At 41.7% G+C, this 16,999-nt stretch overlaps 1 non-coding gene across 1 annotated transcript; it reads right to left on the reverse strand.

The window, feature by feature from the left end:
* Positions 1-2,288: 2,288 nt before the first annotated feature.
* LOC149494241 (small nucleolar RNA R71) lies at positions 2,289-2,396 on the reverse strand. The gene has a single exon (XR_016322357.1). It is a non-coding gene; the product is annotated as a small nucleolar RNA R71 (small nucleolar RNA).
* Between the last annotated feature and the right edge of the window lie 14,603 nt (positions 2,397-16,999).

The following is a 16,999-nucleotide window of genomic DNA, read 5'->3' on the forward strand; positions in this document are numbered from 1 at the left end:
CATTTTTAGTATAATTTTGTCAAAGCTTCCTTGAATCATAACTCGCTTGATTTGAGAGAATTTTGCAAGGTTTTGGCACAGAAAAGGGCATTACAAGGCAAAATACTTAGCCTCCAGTACACCCAGCCCGTGCTAAGTAGCACAACCGTGCTAAAAACTAAGGAAATCAAGGGAGAATCAGGAGTGAGCACGCCCTGAGGCATGCTAGAAGGCACGACCGTGCCCAGAAGAAATTCAGGGCGTGCCAGCCTAGCACGCCCATTGCAAACTCTAGCTGGGGAGGACAGGGACAAGCACGCCCAGCCTGTGCTATATGGCACGCCCGTGTCACAGAGATTCATCAGGGTGTGCTTTTCTAGCACACCCCGTGCCCCATCAGCCAAACTTCCAGACTTAAGCACGCCCCAGCCGTGCATAATGGCACGCCCGTGCTTCGAAGGCAGAACTAGCATGAACTAAAGACGCAAATCAATCTTTTCCTCATATGGGCCCGCCTCGGAGAGTTTCCTAAATGTACTAAACAAGACCTAGACCTATTTTGAAAGAGAAAGGAGTCCCAACTAAGAAGAAATCCAAGGCCTAAACAGTCATGATCTCCTATAGAGGATTTTGCACTAAATAAGGATTCTATTTCCTAAACGGAGTCAGATGTGCCTTCAGGAGCTCTATATAAAGAGGGGAACTTTTCATTGTTGGATATCTCATTTTTGTGCTATTTTCTACATAATTCTCTCTCTCTCAAAAGACTTCAAGCATCCAAGGTTTGTGCCAAGATTCAAGGAAGCCATCCACATAGCTGTGATCTAGTTTTTATCTCTAAACTCTTCATCTTGTTTTTCTTTTCATTGTTATCATTAAGTATGATGATTGATTCAAGTATGACTGAGTTCTATTTAATTATTATGTCCAGCTAAACTCTTATACTAGGGATTTGATGTAACTTAATTCGATTCCAATTTATAATATTAGATTTGTTTTTCATTGTTCTTGTTATAATTTATTATTGTGCTTAAAGCTTCCAGGCAGAATTTTCCCCTGGATTGAATTATTTCAATAATCACTATCGGGAGAAGGGTTTTTGATATGAAAAAGATAACAAATTACTTGAGAATAATAACTTGACGCAGAAGCTATATGGTTTGACTCAAGGGGGGGTTTTTCATAAGTTAATGATCTTAGGTTATGAACTCACAAAACAACCACAAAACTCAAGGATCTAATTTATGTTTGATTTCACTATTGGAAGATAGGTAATTAAACTAGATTAAAATAGCTAACAATACATCAGGAGAGCTTGTTAGTAATTCTAGGGTTGTTTCTCCTACTTGAACAATTAAAATTGATTAATGAACTAATAGAACAAGTTGGATAGAATTAAGTGAAATCAAATTCCCTAGTAGTTTAAATCCTTGATTTCTTTTCACCAAATTTTTGTGCTTGGTCTCTTTCCGTTTTTACTTTCAAATTTATTTTCCTTACAGCAATTTTCTCTTATTATCGTTTAAATAATAATAGGTTAACAAAATTTTGGTACTTGATATACAATCCCTATGGATACGATACTCTCTTACTCTATATTACTTGTTGCGATTTCGTACACTTGCGAAAATCAATGTCAAGTTTTTGGCGCCGTTGCCGGGGATTGGCGTTATCAATATCAATATGAATTACCCTATTGTTAATTTAGACATTCTTTTATTTTTTGTTTAATTTTCTTTTAGAAATTAGTTCAGGTGTTTTATGCAAAGAAGATCAAGAAAGACTGAGCCTCTAATCTTTGATCCAGAAATTGAAAGAACTTTTCGTAGGCACAACGCTGCAAGAAAAGCACGAGAAATAAAACTTGAACAACAAGCAGACATGGCCAACGAAAACGAGAACGAGAACGAGAACGTAATCGGACCTCCACTTCAACATCCGGTCCGTAGCTTGCGAGATTACACAACACCTAACTGAATGGGACAACCTCAAGTATTACAAGACCTAGGCTGGAAAGCTAATAATTTTGAGATTAAACCCGCAATTATCCAAATGCTCTCCACCTCGATCCAATATGGGGGTTTGCCTAGTGAAGATCCTAATGCCCATATCACAAATTTTCTGGAAATTTGTGATACTTTCAAACAGAATGGTGTTTCTGAAGACGCAATCAAACTGAGACTTTTCCCTTTCACTCTTAGGGATAAAGCGAGATCTTGGTTACAATCATGTCCCGCTGGGAGTTTCACAACATGGGATGAATTAGCTCAAAAGTTTCTAGCAAAATTCTTTCCATCCTTAAAAACCACAAAGTTGCGCAATGAGATAATGACATTTGCTCATCATGATTAAGAGAGCCTGTATGAAGCTTGGGAAAGATTCAAGGACTTGTTGAGAAAGTGCCCACATCACAGTTTGCCTAAGTGGCTACAGGTACAAACTTTCTATAATGCATTATCTCCTAACATCAAAATCACTTTAGATGCAGCTGCAGGTGGATCCTTTGAAAAGAAGGGAATTGATGAAGCATATGAGTTAATAGAAGAGATGGCAAGCAACAGCCATTACCAAAACAATTCTGAAAGGAGAAGAACCGCAGGAGTCTATGAAATAGACGCCATTACAGCATTTAATGCCAAGGTGGATAATATGGTAAGAAAATTGGACATGTTAACCACTAATCCTGTGAATTCTATTATGCAAGTTTGTGATAGGTGCAATGGACAACATGGAATTGGAGAATGCATGATGGACTCTTTAAATCCACAAACTTTGGAGCAAGTAAACTATGTGATGAATCAAGGAAGGAAGAATTACCCTTATTCCAATTCATATGATAATAGATTAAGGAACCATCCTAATCTATCCTATGGTAATCCTAACAATGCCTTGAACGCACCACCCGGTTTCCTTCCCCCAGAAAAGAAATCTCATGATGACCTCCTCACTGCCCTTTCTAAATCGCACATGGATTTCATGAACGAAACCAGAGAAAACCATAAAATCCACCAGGCTGCGATAAGAAATTTGGAGATTCAGCTAGGACAATTTGCAAACATGATGGTATCTCGACCTCAAGGTACGTTACTTAGCAATACTGAAAAGAATCCTAAAGAACAAGTGCAGGCTATCACCCTGAGAAGTGGCAAACAATTAGAAGAACCATCAAGGAAAGAGAAGGAAGAAAAAGAACAGCCAAAGGTGCCCATCATTAACCTAGAAGAACAAGAAAAGGTAAAACCCTATGTTCCACCTGTTCCCTTCCCACAGAGATTAAAGAAAGCACAAGACGACAAAAGCTTCCTCAAGTTTCTGGACATATTTAAAAAGCTTCAAATCAATATTCCTTTTGCTGAAGATCTTGCTCAAATGCCTAGCTATGCTAAATTCCTATAAGATATCCTGAGCAAGAAACGAAAAATCGATGATCAAGGAACATTAATGTTAACTGAGGAGTGCAGTGCAATTATCCAAAACAAATTGCCTCCAAAGTTAAAGGATCCAGGAAGTTTTTCTATCCCTTGCAATATTGGTAATCTTGACTTTGAAAAGGCTTTGGCAGATTTAGGTGCTAGCATTAATCTTATGTCCTATGAAGTCTTTAAGATGCTAAGTATGGGAGAGCTCAAACCAACAAGAATGTCTTTACAATTAGCGGATCGATCAATCAAATATCCTAGAGGAATTGTAGAAGACGTGCTTGTAAAGGTAGGTACATTCATCTTCCCTGTTGATTTTGTTATTCTTGACATTGATGAAGACAGGGAAGGATCTTTAATCCTTGAAAGACCTTTTCCTGCAACTGCAAGAGCATTGATTGATGTCTATGAAGGTAAGTTAACTCTAAGACTTGGACAGGAAGAGATTGTCTTTGATGTGCTTAAATCTTGCAAACTTCCTATGGACTATGGAGATTGTTTTCGAATTGATGTTGTTGATTAATGTGTGGAAAACACTTTGCACGTCGAAAACAACATTAATGAATCAAGCATCATGAATAAAAAAGAAAAGGAACCACCTAAACAAGAACTGAAACAACTTCCACCTCATTTAAAACATGCATTCTTAGGTGAGAACCATTCTTTTCCTGTTATTATTTCTTCTCACTTAACGCTTGATCAAGAAGAAAGGTTGTTGCAGGTTCTACGAAGGCATAAGAAAGCACTAGGGTGGTCTATCTCAGATCTACAAGGAATAAGCCCAAGTGTATGCATGCATAAAATCTTGATGGAAGAAGACTACAAACCTTCAATCGAGCATCAAAGGCGATTGAATCCGAACATGAAGGAGGTAGTCAAGACTGAAATCATTAAACTCCTGGATGCCGGTATCATTTATCCAATTTCCGACAGTAGTTGGGTAAGTCCTGTCCAAGTTGTTCCAAAGAAGGGAGGTATGACTGTTATCTCTAATGAAAACAATGAACTAATTAATTCCTACAAGAACAGTCACAGGTTGGCGTGTGTGCATAGATTATAGAAAATTAAACAAAGCAACACGCAAGGACCACTTTCCCCTACCCTTTATTGATCAAATGCTTGAAAGACTTGCAGGTTATCCTTTTTATTGTTTCTTAGATGGTTATTCGGGATACTTTCAAATACCTATAGCTCCTGAAGACCAAGAGAAAACTACTTTCACCTGCCCTTATGGCACTTTTGCCTATAGGAGAATGCCTTTTGGGCTATGCAATGCCCCCGCAACCTTCCAAAGGTGCATGATGTCCATCTTCTCTGATATGGTGGAAAAATTTATTGAAATATTCATGGATGACTTTTCTGTATTTGGTTCTTCTTTCGATGCATGTCTTCATAATTTATCTTTAGTAATGCAACGATGTGAAGACACTAACCTTGTTTTAAATTGGGAAAAGTGTCACTTCATGGTTAGTGAAGGTATTGTCTTAGGGCATAAGATCTCTCAAAAAGGGATTGAAGTAGACAAAGCCAAAATCGAGGTGATTGAAAAACTATCTCCTCCTAACTCAGTAAAAGGAATAACGAGTTTTCTTGGTCATGCAGGGTTTTACAGGAGATTCATAAAAGACTTCTCGAAAATCACAAAACCTCTTTGTAATTTATTAGTTAAAGATATTCCTTTTAATTTTGACAAAGAGTGTTTAGATGCTTTCAACAGGTTAAAGAAGGAGTTAATCTCAGCCCCTATCATCACTACACCAGATTGGACTCTACCCTTTGAGCTCATGTGTGATGCTAGTGATCATGCTGTTGGAGCTGTTCTTGGACAAAGAAAGAACAAGAAGTTGCATGTTATCTATTATGCCAGTCGCACATTGAATGATGCGCAATTAAATTATGCAACTACTGAAAAAGAATTGTTAGCTATTGTTTTTGCTTTTGACAAATTCAGGGCATATTTAATTGGAGCCAAAACAATAGTCTACACAGATCACTCAGCCATCAAATATTTGCTGGAAAAGAAAGATGCAAAACCGAGACTAATTCGTTGGGTGCTTCTATTGCAAGAATTTGACTTAGAGATTCGCGACAAAAAGGGGACTGAGAATCTCATAGCTGACCATCTTTCCAGGCTAGAATTGGGGGAAGAAGATACAAGCGAGCTATAAATCAATGAAAGCTTTCCCCATGAGCAACTTCTACTATTGGCAAATACTCAAACCCCCTGGTATGCTGATATAGTTAACTATCTTGTTTGCAAAATTCCCCCTCCCAATTTTTCTTACCAACAAAAGAAAAAGTTTCTTCATGATATCAAATACTACTATTGGGAGGATCCCTTCTTGTTCAAGTATTGCAGTGATCAGCTATTCTGGCGATGTATACCGGAAGCTGAAATGGAAAGTGTCCTTAAATTCTGCCATTCAATGGAATGTGGAGGTCACTTTGGAGCAAACAAGACAGCTGCGCATATATTAGAAAGTGGTTTGTATTGGCCTAATCTATTTAAAGATGCTTTTAACTATGTTCGTCTTTGTGATCATTGTCAAAGATTAGGTAACATTTCAAAGAGACATGAGATGCCCTTAAATAGCATCCTTGAAGTCGAAATCTTCGATGTGTGGGGTCTGGACTTCATGGGACCTTTTCCACCATCATACTCCAATCAATACATTCTGGTGGCGGTGGACTATGTGTCAAAGTGGGCAGAAGTTGTTGCTCTTCCAAATAATGATGCCAAAAGTGTAATGAACTTTATCAAAAAAAATATTTTTACACGTCATGGCACTCCCAGGGCAATAATCACGGACGGAGGTAAGCATTTTTGCAATAGATATTTAGATTCCCTTCTTGCAAAATATGGTGTTACTCATCGTGTAGGTACTCCATATCATCCTCAAACAAGTGGACAAGTAGAAGTCACAAACAGAGAAATCAAAAAGATCCTGGAAACCACTGTTAGACAATCAAGGAAGGATTGGTCCAAGAAGCTAGACGATGCTCTATGGGCTTATAGAACTGCGTTCAAGACACCAATCGATATGTCTCCATATCGCATGGTTTACGGTAAGGCTTGTCATCTTCCTGTTGTGTTAGAGCATCAGGCGTTTTGGGCAATTCAATTTCTTAACTTCAATGCAAAAGAAGCTGGTCAAAAACGATTGCTACAATTGAATATGATGGATGAAATGCGCCTCCATGCTTATGAGAGTGCCAAAATATATAAGGATCGCACCAAACAATGGCACGATAAGCATATTATCATGAGGAATCTAAAGGTAGGCCAACAGGTATTACTCTATAACTCTAGACTCCGCCTATTCCCTGGTTGTGAATACTCAAATTTTGAGGCTCAAAAAGCCTGTTGGTCGACTTTGCTACAATAAATTTGATTGTGCTACAGTGAATTTGCTACAATAAATTTGTTGGTCGATGTATACAGTAACTTTGACTCAGGCTCAAAGAGCCAATTTTCCCGGACTGCAAACAGTCCGGCCGGACCGGAGGCCATTTTGGACATTTACTGAAAGTATGCCAATATGGTACTTAAAACGTCCGGAATGTCGCGAGGATCGCGAAACCGGTCCCGGAATATTTTTTGGAGGTCCGAAACTCCCAAAAACGCTCCCGGAGCGAGGCACGGTGGCCAAACCGACCACGGCGGCGCCGGCAACCGGGCACGGCGAGGCCGGTCGCCGGGCACGGCGGGGCCGGCCGCCGGGCCTGGCGGCAGCAGCCACCCAAACTGGGCGGTAGCTGCCGCCCCACCGCGCGGGCGAGGCCGCTCGACCACAGCGGCGCCGGCAACCGGGCACGGCGGGGCCGGCCGCCGGGCCTGGCGGCAGCAGCCACCCAAACTGGGCGGTAGCTGCCGCCCCACCGCGCGGGCGAGGCCGCTCGCCCCGCGCGGGCGAGGCCTCTCGCCCCGCGCGGGGGAGGCCTACCGCCAGCACGCGCGGGGCCTGTCGCCCCCCGCGGGCAGGGCTTGGCACCCCACCCCCTGGGCGAGCCCTGCCGCCAGCGCGCACGGGGCCTGTCGCCCCGCGCGGGCGGGGCCTGTCGCCCCACCGACAGGGCGGTAGGTACCGCCCTCCCGGGCGGGGCCTACCGCCGAGCCGGGCGACAGCTGCCGCCCAGCTCCTCCGGCGGCAGCTACCGCCGAGACAGGCGGTAGCTACCGCCGGGGATCCGAAAATGGCCTATAAATAGGCCATTTTCAGACCATTTTTGGCACCCCTTGGTCTGTATTGACGGACGAATCCTCCTCCCTCTCACGCTCCTTGCGTTTTCTTTACCGCTTTTTGCATTTTATTTAATTTTTATTGCATTTTTATTGTGATATTTGGACATTAAAATTAAATAAATTAAAATTAATTAATATTTCCTAAGCGAGGAGCTTAATCTGGAGTTAAGAAGCGGTCGTCGATTAAATCAGGTATGTAAACGAAACTCTGCCTATTTAATTTTAGCACTTCATGCATGCTTCTCTTCTACTCCTAATAATTCTACAATTGCATAAATGCATTCACGTCATCATTTAGATAAATGAACTGCCTTAATTAATTTGATTAAGCTTAAATGCCAAGTTAATCAATAATCGTGGTATTAAAGTTTAAATCCGACAATATTGGCTAAAAGAGCCTAGTTAATTAATAACTACGGTTCAATTGCCTTATTTCGAACAAATCCGGCTTAAGTCCAATTAATCAATAATTGTGGCTAAAAGCCTTAATCAATCGCATTTCGACAATAAATTGTGATTAAGCTCGAACGCCCGATTAATCGATAATCGTGGCATTAAAGCCTAAATCGCACATTTTTGGCAAACTAATTGCCTAAAACAACACATTTTGGCCAAAGGCCTTAAAATCAACCATTTTGGCGACAATCGCCTAAATTACACATTTTAGCAAACGAATTGCTTAAATCAACACTTTTTGGTACAAATGCCTTAAAATCAACACTTTTGAGCGACAAATCGCTTAAATGAACCATTTTGGCACAAATGCCTCAAAATCAACACTATCGAGCGACAAGTCGCTTAAAATGAATCATTTTGGCACAAATGCTTTAAAATCAATTACTTTGGCGACAATCGCCCCATCACATCGTTTTGGCAAACAAATTGCCTAAATCACATCATTTTGACTCAAAGCCTCAAAATCAACCATTTTGGCGACAATCGCCTAAATTACACATTTTAGCAAACGAATTGCTTAAATCAATACTTTTTCGGCTCGAAGCCTTAAAATCGATCAATTTCGGCTCAAAGCTTTAAAATCAACGACTTTCGGCGATGAAATCGCCTAAATAAAACATTTTGGCTAAGAGCCTTAAAATCAACGATTTTGACGACAAATCGCTCGACAAAAATCATTTTCGGCAATAATAAGCCCGAACACCAATTTTGGCAAGAATAAGCCCAAATCAACTCTTTTGGCTAAAAGCCTCAAAATGAATCTTTTGGCAACATGCCTAAAAATCAATCAATCTTTGGCGAGATGCCTAAACAAAATGCACAAAGCATACACACACTCATGCACAAAGCATACACACTCATGCACAAAGCATACACACTCATGCACAAAGCATACACAAAATCATGCACAAAGCATACACACAAAATGCACAAAGCATACACAAAATCATGCACAAAGCATACACACTCATGCATAAAGCATACCCATTCAAAGCCCTTCAAAGAAGGCCTATCGAACTACGTTGACTTTGATCTTCCATTTGAAACGGAAGTACGTAGGCACGTTCGGGATTTCACCCCGGGTGGCAAGTCAAAATCACTCAAACATTTCATTAATCCATCATTCACCTTGCAAAACATTCATTCATCGGTTAATTTATCAGCATGACATAGTCTCGGGATCCATCTCGGGTTCGTAGATTGTGCCTTAATCATTGGGATAATTAATCTAGTAACTAGGTTAATTAAAAATGGAGTCACTTAGGGTTTTTTCCTAGTTTACCCTAAAATAATTAAACAAGGTGGCGACTCACACACATCACGTGTATTTCTTCTCATTCATCATATGCATCACATGCCTATGACATTTGGGGAAGGGGTTCACAGTTTGGCGACTTCACTGGGGAATTATGTAATCATTTTGCATACAGTGGACTACGATTGTTGTGTAAACTAACCCGCCCTTCTTTAGGGTATTATTTTACAATGCTTTGTTTTGCAGGGTATCCTAGCACGAATCAAGTGTTCTTTCTTTAAGAATACTTGATGAGGAAATTTGAACTTAATTGAAAAATTTAATTAAGACATTAAAACTTGTTGATCTATTTGCACGATTGAGAATCTTTTTCTCCATTACATAAAAAATGAACTTCAAATGAATTTCTTCTCTTCTGTTTAAACTTCTGAGTCTGGATAGCAAGTAGCGCTGATCGGCAGGTCTCTTTGATTATGTCGACGGACAGCCAAAGCGTCCTCCCTGTTACCGCAAACCATCCCTAATCCTTTTGGGGGTGGCACATGGGTATGCGTACCGTTGGACCCACGCGAAACTCCTTGTTTCACATGTGGTTAGGTATATCCATACTCAAGGTTCAAGGGTCCCTTAATAAGCCGATTCTCTATTTGTGTCATAGCCTATAGAATTTATCCTTTAGGACTATATGCACCCAATGGTATGAGTCATCTCATTAAAATAAATTATGACGTGTTGGTGTGCGCATTCACGACATATCATAAGCATTAAAAAAAAAAAAAAAAGGAGAGAAGAGGGTGGAGGGACACAAAAATATCCTTCTGTTTGTCAGTCATGCACAGTTGGACAAAGAGTCATTCTCTCTCATATCAGCTACCCTGGTACTACTATACCCTTAATCCAGTTACCCTCATACTTACAGGTACCCCCTGTTCAAGTGCCAACATTAGTGCCAACCACACCTACTGTGCTATCACCGACCTCACCAATCTCAACTGCACCAATGGCATCACTTTCTGACATCAAAAACCTTATAGAACAACTCGAGGCCAGAATGGAGGCCAGAATGGAGGCCAGAATGAATGAGGCATTGGCTGCCCAAAGGATTGCCCTGATAGCTGAATTGGGTAATGGTAATGGAAGTGGGGCTTCCGGTGAGGGAAGTGGACCTGCTGCTTCCAATCAAGGACCTGCCGCAGAACCGATAAATCCTACCCTTAACCTGGATGACATGCCTGCTTCTGAGCCAGAAGCTCAGAAAATGAGAAAAAAATTGGACACCACCAAATAGAAAAACAATGAACCTTTTCCCTCGTTCCTTACAAGGAAAAGGACCAAGGTCGCTCAAATGATCAACCGGCCTTCTGAACAAGAACAGGTAGACATAATCATAAAGAACCTGCAGTCTGTCTACCAACAACAGTTACAAACCCAATACTTACCAACCTTCCAGTCGCTCATTGCCGCTGCTACAAAGGTAGAGGATTTAATTCAAATGGGGCAACTGAAAGAAGACTCGGGTTCCTCAAAATACGAGAAGCCTAGCCAAGCTGGCAAAGTCCATGAAATGGCAAGCATCACCCCCACGAATCCTTTACGTGTGGGCAATATGAGAAATGGCAATCGGTCAAGAAGGACATATACTGATCTCGGGATGCCAATCCTTTTGGTTTTCCGAGAGGCTGTCGAGGCCAACTACATCAAGCCCTTGGAAGCAAGGCCGCCACCCTACCCTTTACCAAGAAACTACCGAACCAATGAATACTGTGAATATCATCAAGGTCATGGGCACGAGACTGAAGAGTGCTGGACGCTTAAGAATCGCATCCAAGACCTGGTAGACGATGGTTCAATCATCCCAAGAAGTCAGTCAAACATTAGCACTAATCCCTTACCAAATCACGGGGTAAATGCTATTATTTCTGACCAGGAATTGATCGATCCTTTCGAGCTATTCCTAGAAATGAATGACACCTGTGTCCTGGACTTGAATGACTTATCCGAAGAGGTAACAACCGAACTCGAAGTGGAAGACTTCATGCAACCTAGTCTCCTTGACGAAATTGCAGTTATCACAGGAAATGATGGGGACCAAGATCTGCTGAGCCTGATCAAGCCGAACGAAGACCCTCTCACCAATTGGTACGCCGAGGAGGAGCGCGCTGCTGATAAACCCCCTCCCAAGTCAAACCTAGAGTCAAAATCTGTAATCAAGTCTTGTATTGAGTCTGAGTCTAACCCCGAGTCTGAAACTGAGTCAGAGTCCAGTTCCATTCCTGAGTCGTCTGTGTCGGATGTTGAAAATCCAGATTTCAAATTTGATGTAATCTTTGAAGACGATTCTGTCATGATCAATAAAGGCTTGCAAATTATTGACTACCCCGCGTGTCTATCTTTCCAAGCATTTCCAAGCAAAAATAATCATATAAATGAAATAAAAAATGAAAAAGAAAAAATAATAATTGGCAAAGAAGAAAATGAACATACATACATTGCATTTGACTGTGTGAACAAGGGACAGGTCAGTGAATGCTTGAGGAAGTTTGTCGATTGTTTCATGTGGAAGGCAAGCGACATCACGGGAATTGACCCAGCAATAGTGGTGCACAAGATTCCAGTATACCCCGAGGCTAAGCCAGTGAAGCAGAAGCTAAGAAGGCTGAAGACCGAATGGTCCTTGAAAATCAAGGAGGAGGTAGCCAAGCAACTGGAGAACAGATTCATAGAACCCATTGCCTACCCGACATGGTTAGCAAATATTGTGCCAGTGCCGAAGAAAGATGGCAAAGTCAGAATGTGTGTGGACTATCGGGATTTGAATAGAGCATGTCCGAAGGACGACTTCCCCCTGCCGCATATCGACTTGTTGGTAGACCGAATGGCGGGACACGAGATGGTCTCCTTGACCGATCTTGCTGTCGGGTACAACCAAATAATGATGCATGTGCCAGACAAAGAGAAAACGGCATTCATCACGGAGTAGGGGAACCTACTACTACAGGGTCATGCCTTTTGGGCTCAAAAATGCCGGGGCAACCTATCAAAGAATGGCGACGACCATCTTCCATGACATGATTCACGAAGAAGTAGAAGTGTACGTGGACGATATGGTTGTTAAATCAAAAACAGCTGAAGAACATACAACAGCGCTTGAGAAGTTCTTCCTTAGACTTCGAAAGTACAATTTAAAACTCAACCCGGCAAAATGTCTGTTTGGAGCTACATCCGGAGTATTTCTGGGGCATATGGTCAGTCGGAAGGGCATAGAAATTGATCCTTCAAAAGCCAAAGCCGTTATGGAAATACCAGCACTGAGGACGGAAAAGGAAGTTCGGGGTTTCCTAGGAAGGCTACAGTACATCAGCCGGTTCATCAATCAATTGGCTAATACTTGTGGTCCGATCTTCAAATTGCTCAGGAAAGGAGTAGCCGTAAATGGAATGAGGATTGTCAGAAAGCTTTCGACCAAGTCAAGCAATATCTGTTATCCCCACCAGTCTTACAGCCACCAAGGCTAGGAAAGCCTTTGCTGTTGTACCTATCAGTGACAGAAGAAGCGATGGGTGCAATGCTAGCTCAACAAGCAGAAGATACAAGGGTAGAAAATGCCGTGTATTACCTTAGCAAGAGGATGCTAGAATCTGAGCTAAAATACAATAAGATAGAGAAGTTGTGTTTTGCTCTGGTAAGGGCCTGTACAAAACTGCAGCACTACCTCTCGTCTTACACCACCTACGTCTTTTCTGAATCGAACCCCTTGAAATTCCTTATGGAGAGGCCGGTTCTTGACTGTAAAATGGCTAAGTGGGTGTCGGTGCTCGCAGCTTATGATTTAAAATTTGTACAACGAAAGGCGGTGAAAGGCGGAGCCTTGGCTGATCAACTAGCAGAATTACCGGTCGAAGAACAAATGCCGGAGGTAGAATTTCCTGATGAAGACTTGGTGAACTTGGAAAGTGAAGTCTGGGAAATGTACTTTGATGGAGCTTCGAACTACCATGGAAATGGGGTTGGAGTTGTATTCAAAACTCCTTGTGGAGAATACATTCCTATCATCGTCAAATTAGATTTCGACTGCACCAACAATGAAGCCGAGTATGAAGCTTGCATAAAGGGGTTAGAAGCAGCCCTAGGAAAAGAGATAAAAGTCCTCAAGGTTTTCGAAGATTCTAACTTAATAGTCTCCCAGGCTTTAAGGAAATGGAAAATTAAAGAAGAGCGTTTGGTTCCTTACCTATAACTGTGAATACTCAAATTTTGAGGCTCAAAAGGCCAGTTTTCTCAGACTGCAAACAGTCCGGCCGGAGAAGCCTCCGGAACGAAAAAACTAGAAAGTCTGTCGGCCGCGGCGGTGGCAGCCGTCCTTAACGGCTGCGGTCGCCCATGAATACCTAAATTTTGAGGCTCAAAGAGCCCATTCTCCCGGACTGCAAACAGTTCGGCCGGACCGGAGGCCGTTTTGGTAATTTGCCGAAAATATGCCAATGTGGTACTTGAAATATCCGAAAAATTGCGAGGATCACGGAACTGGTCTCGGAATATTTTTTGGAAGTCCGGAGCTCTCGGAAAAGCCTCCGGAACGAAAAAAAGGAAAAGGGCCACACGCCCGCCCAGCGTGGGCGGGCGCGCCCGCCCAGCGTGGGCGGGCGCGCCCGCCCAGAGTGGGCGGACACGCCCGCCCAGCATGGGCGGGCACGCCCGCCCACACCAGGCGGGCATGCCCGTCCTCGAGGACGGGCAGGGGCGCCCTCCTGTCTTTTTTTTGGCTATAAATTGGCCCCGACGCCTCAGTTTTGATTCACTCAGTCTGTGTTGACGGACGCTCCTTCTCCCTACGCTCTTTGCGATTCTTTACTGCTTTCTTGCATTTTTCTTTTTTAATTTTAATTTTATTTTATTGTTGTGATACTTGGTCACTTAAAATTAAATTAAAATTAATTCCCTTAACGAGGAGCTTAACCTGGAGTTAAGAAGCGGTCGACGATTAAATCAGGTACGTAAATAAAACTCTGCCTATTTAATTTTAGCACTTCATGCATGCTTCTCTTCTACTCCTTTTAATTCTACAACTGCATAAATGCATTCATGTCATCATATAGGCAAGTAAATTGCCCCAATTAAAGTACGATTAAGCTAAATGCCCGGTTAATTAATAATCGTGGTATTAAAGCTTAAATCCGACAATATTGGCTTAAAATATCTAGTCTATCAATGGCTATGGTATGATTGCCTTTATTTCGAACAATTTTCGGCTTAAGTCCAGTTCATCAATAATTGTGACTAAGTAACCTAAATTATTCACGTTCTTTTGGCATTAAATTGCCTACATTGCGATTTGATTAATTACTTTTGGTAAACAAGTTGCCAATAAGTAAGATTAGTCATCTTTTAACAATTAAACGCTTAAATCAAAGTTTTGGCAAAATGCCTCAAAACTAAATCAATCTTTTTGGCTTTAAAGCCTTAAATCATTCAATTTTGGCGACAATCGCCTAAAAGCAATCATTTTGGCAATCAAATTGCCTAAACCTTTTGGCTAAAAGCCTTCAAATACCAACTTTTGGCACAAATGCCTTAATCATTTTGGCGACAAATCGCCTAACCAATTTTTGGCAATAAATTGCCTAAATCACATCAAACTTTTGGCAAAAAATGCCTAAATCAATCTTTTTGGCTAAAAGCCATTAAAATCAACATTTTTGGCATCAAATGCCTAAAATCAAATCAATCAATCTTCAGGCAAAATGCCTAAACAAAATGCACAAAGCATGCACACACTCATGCATAAAGCATACCCATTCAAAGCCCTTCAAAGAAGGCCTATCGAACTACGTTGACTTTGATCTTCCATTCAAACGGAAGTACGTAGGCACGTTTGGGATTTAACCCCGAGCGGCAAGTCGCAATCACTTAAAATTGGTGCAAATTACATTAATCACCCTGCAAAGCATTCATTCATGGTTAGTTCATCAGCATGACATAGTCTCGGGATCCATCTCGGGTTTGCAGACCATGCCTTAACCATTGGGTAATTAATCTAGTAAATAGGTTAATTAAAAACGGAGTCACTTAGGGTTTTTTCCTAGTTTACCCTGAAATAATTAAACAAGGTGGCGACTCACACATCACGTGCATTTCTTCCTTAGTCACATGCATTTTCACATTGCATTCTGATGTTTTGGGGAGGGGTTCACAGTTTGGCGACTCTGCTGGGGAAATATGTAATCTTTTTGCATATAGTGGACTACAATTGCTGTGTAAACTAACCAGCCCTTTCTTTAGGGTTTTATTTTACTATGCTTTGTTTTGCTGGGTACCTAAGCATGAATCAAGTGTTCTTTCTTTAAGAATACTTGATAAGGAAAATTGAACTTGATTGACAGATTGGATTAAAACATTTAAATTTGTTGATTTATTTGCACGATTGAGAATCTTTTTCTCCATTGCATAAAAAATGAACTTCAAATGAATTTTTTCTCTCTCTGTTCAAACTTCTGAGTCTGGATAGCAAGTAGCGCTGATCGGCAGGTCTCTTTGATTATGTCGACGGACAGCCAAAGCGTCCTCCCTGTTGCCGCAAACCATCCCTAATCCTTTTGGGGGTGGCCCATGAGTATGCGTACTGTCGGACCCACGCGAAACTCTTTGTTTCACATGTGGTTAGGTATATCCATGCTCAAGGCTCAAGGGTCCCTTATAAGCCGATTCTCTATTTGTGTCATAGCCTATAGAACCTATCCTTTAGGACTGTATGCACCCAATGATGTGAATCATCTCATTAAAATAGATTATGTTGTGATGTTCTGCGCATTCACGCATTCATCCCATACTTCACAAAAATATATATTCAGTTTCAAACCTGAAAAACTCCCAATTTGGCCACAGAGGCCCAAAAATCCACATTTTGGCCCCTAAGGCCCGAAAATCCCCAATTTGGCCACTAAGGCCCAAAAATTTCCAATTTGGCCCTTAAGGCCCAAAAATTCTCATTTTGGCCACTAAGGCCCGATAATTCCCAATTTGGCCCCTAAGGCCCAAAAATTTCCAATTTGGCCACTAAGGCCCAAAAATTTCCGATTTGGCCACTAAGGCCCGATAATTCCCAATTTGGCCCCTAAGGCCCAAAAATTTCCAATTTGGCCACTAAGGCCCAAAAATTTTCGATTTGGCCACTAAGGCCCAAAAATTCCCATTTTGGCCACAGAGGCCCAAAAATTTCCAATTTGGCCTCTAAGGCCCAAAAACTCGCATTTGGCCCCTAAGGCCCAAAAGATTTCCAATTTGGCCACAGAGGCCCAAAAATTCTCAAATTTGGCCCCTAAGGCCCAAAGATTCCCATTTTGGCCACAGAGGCCCAAAGGTTCACATTTTGGCCCCTAAGGCCCAAAAAAAAATTTTTTTTTGAGAACTTAGGATCTTTCGAAAAGTCGAGGTGTCCAGCCCTAGGCACTCTACCCTACCTCACACTATCTCACATACCCCATGAAAACACCTTATATAGGATAGTCTAATCATTTTGACTATGTCCTTTCACAGGTACCCCTCCAAAGACCACCTGTACCCGAAACACCAACTGAGCTCTCACCCACAAGTCTGACAACCCCGATTGCACCAATGGCATCACTGTCTGACATCCAAAACCTCATCGAA

Source organism: Jatropha curcas, chromosome 8 (assembly GCF_041381405.1).
Source record: "Jatropha curcas cultivar XTBG-Jc1 chromosome 8, XTBG_Jcur_1.0, whole genome shotgun sequence".
NCBI lineage: Eukaryota > Viridiplantae > Streptophyta > Magnoliopsida > Malpighiales > Euphorbiaceae > Jatropha > Jatropha curcas.